The 3,015-nt window shown below is 45.7% G+C and overlaps 1 pseudogene; it reads left to right on the top strand.

The window, feature by feature from the left end:
• Positions 1-814: 814 nt before the first annotated feature.
• LOC106996448 (cytochrome c pseudogene) lies at positions 815-1,162 on the top strand (annotated as a pseudogene).
• Positions 1,163-3,015: the final 1,853 nt, after the last annotated feature.

Below are 3,015 nucleotides of genomic sequence, written 5' to 3' on the forward strand. Positions count from 1 at the left end.
CACAGCACACAGATCCCTGGTGCAGAAAACTAAAGATCTCAGAGAAAGCAGTCCTCACATGGGAGGGAGGGCTCAGCTCAGAAGAACACGTCCCCTCTAGGCTGGGGATGCAGCCTTCCCTATGGGTGTCAGGACCCGATGGTTTGCAGGTGGCATCCCAAGCACAGCCCTGGATAGACACAGGTGCTGATTGAACCACTCCTTCCAGTACAGAGTCTCACTGTTCCGTCAGAATGGATGCAGGCTTCTCTGTTTCTTCAATCATCTGATCTGAACCCTGCCAGCCCCCTGGGAGCCTCATCTGCTGTCTGTATCATTGCTGTGATTGACACGATCTTGAACATTTCCAGAACACAGACCTCCCTGTGCTTTAGGAAGGCGCCAGAGCACAGAAGTCTGCCCCACCAGCGAGTGGGCTCACAGGGTGTTTGGATGGGGTTCCTCTGGACATCAGGGCCCAGGAACATGAAGCATTGGCCTGTGGAGATCAGAACTTGGAACAGGAGAATCAGCAAGACCAGCCAGGCCCAGAGAGACTGACACCGCACCACCTGTGCATGGGGGAGCTGGAACAACAGGACCCCGGGGAGGGCAGGAGGTGGTTAGGGTGGTGTGGGGACTATGCAGGGTGCAAAGTTTCAGGCAGGTGTGTGGGTTTCCTTGACATCTGCTGCCCAGTTCAGGATGCAGCTAATGAGAGGGTGTTGTGCATTTCAAAGTCAAGAGAATAAACTTCAAGTCATTTAAAAAAATACATGGGAGAGAGTGGGGATGTCCTGCTTTGGAGTGGGAATCTTCGTTGTGCCAGCGACTGAAAAGAGAATTAAATATGGGTGATGTTGAGAAAGGCAAGAAGATTTTTATTATGAAGTGTTCCTAGTGCCACACTGTTGAAAAGGGAGGCAAGCACAAGACTGGGCCAAATCTCCATGGTCTCTTCGGGCGGAAGACAGGTCAGGCCTCTGGATACTCTTACACAGCCACCAATAAGAACTAAGGCATCACCTGGGGAGAGGATACACTGATGGAGTATTTGGAGAATCCCAAGAAGTACATCCCTGGAACAAAAATGATCTTTGTCGGCATTAAGAAGAAGGAAGAAAGGGCAGACTTGATAGCTTATCTCAAAAAAGCTACTAATGAGTAATAATTGGCCACTGCCTTCTTTATTATAAAACAAATGTCTCATGACTTTTTTATGTGTACCATACTTTAATAGATCTCATACACCAGAATTCAGATCATGAATGACTGACAGAATATTTTGTTGGGCAGTCCTGATTTAAAACTAAGACTGGCTTGTGGTTAAACGAATATGTTCAGTTTTTGAATTTTAATAGTAATTCCAATTCAGTAAATGCTATCACTTTACCCCTTCTAAAGACATGATTAGACTTTGTTAGTAATGTTCAACTTTTCACAAAGATAGTGAGTGCCATCTTAAAACTTACTGGAGATTGGTTTTATATTTAGATTTCTATAGCTGGTCATGTGAATATATTTAAAGACTGGGGAAATTCCTTCACTGTCTCAGAACCCAGCAAGATTCACCTGTATTTTGTGTTCATTTGCCTCTTAAAGGCAAGGGTTGAAGATAAATAAGGTAGCAATGTTTAGAGTTTTGGCCTTAACGATGCCAATCTAATTATAATTCCCTGTATTTAAAATGGTTCCTTTTACTTACTGAAAAGCATTTTAGTATGGTTTATGTGTAATATTAAAGATTATTCAACACTTCTCACATCTCACAAATCTATAAGGTCACATGCTTTTAAAATAGTAGCAAGTTAAACTTCACTCTCGAATTGTTTACAGTCTATGTCAAACTAAGTTATAACTTAGGATTGTCTTTAAACAGCCATTCAGGCCGGGCGCGGTGGCTCACGCCTGTAATCCCAGCACTTTGGGAGGCCGAGACGGGCGGATCACGAGGTCAGGAGATCGAGACCATCCTGGCTAACACGGTGAAACCCCGTCTCTACTAAAAAATACAAAAAACTAGCCGGGCGAGGTGGCGGGCGCCTATAGTCCCAGCTACTCGGGAGGCTGAGGCAGGAGAATGGCGTGAACCCGGGAGGCGGAGCTTGCAGTGAGCTGAGATCCGGCCACTGCACTCCAGCCTGGGCGACAGAGCGAGACTCCGTCTCAAAAAAAAAATAAAAATAAATAAATAAACAGCCATTCAGAAACATAAAACTGTAGAACTGTGTATTTGTGATTGGGAATGGTGTTTTGCCAACTTAAAAGGATTAAAGTAGTGTAGATATACCCAAATTTTAAAATTATGGGTGATCGCAAGACTAAAGATAATTAAAAAGAAAACCAAAGAGCATGAAAAAAAAATGGCAGATAGGAGGCAGGACTAACTTGCAGCTCCCATTTGGACAAACAGAGCAGCATGTGGAGACTCACATTGTGAACTTTTACTCCAAGAAATACTGCAGGAACATGGCGGGAAAGCCAAGAGAATCCACAGACCCTTTGAAAGAAGTAGAGTGCCTCTGCACACTCCATAAGACAGTCAAAAAACCGTGAGCGCCCAAAGTGTGAGAGGGGAACGTCCACTCCTGAACAAATTCTTACTGGGGAACCTGAAGGACCAGATCGCAGGAGAAGGATTAGAACTTATCTGGAGCTGTAACAAATTTAGAGAGCTGAGCAAAATATCGGGGTAGAGGAAGCAACAGGAAGAGCCCTGGGGGCACTCTCAGTTTCCAGGGAAGTCATTTCTGACTTTGTCTCACAGGGATCCTTAGGAAGAGCTGCCAGTGGAACTGGGGAAAGACCACGGGGAGAAGGAAATTTCCAGCTGAATTTTGTAACAATTTCAACTAAATGTGAAGCTTCCCCGGCAGAATCCCGGGGCAGGGGGTGAACCAGAAGTGCAGACATAGCATAGAATCCGTGGCAGGCAGGGATGTGGCAGACGGGGATGTGGCAAGCGGGGATGTGGCAAGCGGGGATGTGGCAGGGGGGGATGCGTGAAACCTGAAAGCCCTGCTTGCTTTCCCAGTG

Source organism: Macaca mulatta, chromosome 4 (genome assembly GCF_049350105.2).
Source record: "Macaca mulatta isolate MMU2019108-1 chromosome 4, T2T-MMU8v2.0, whole genome shotgun sequence".
Classification (NCBI taxonomy): domain Eukaryota; kingdom Metazoa; phylum Chordata; class Mammalia; order Primates; family Cercopithecidae; genus Macaca; species Macaca mulatta.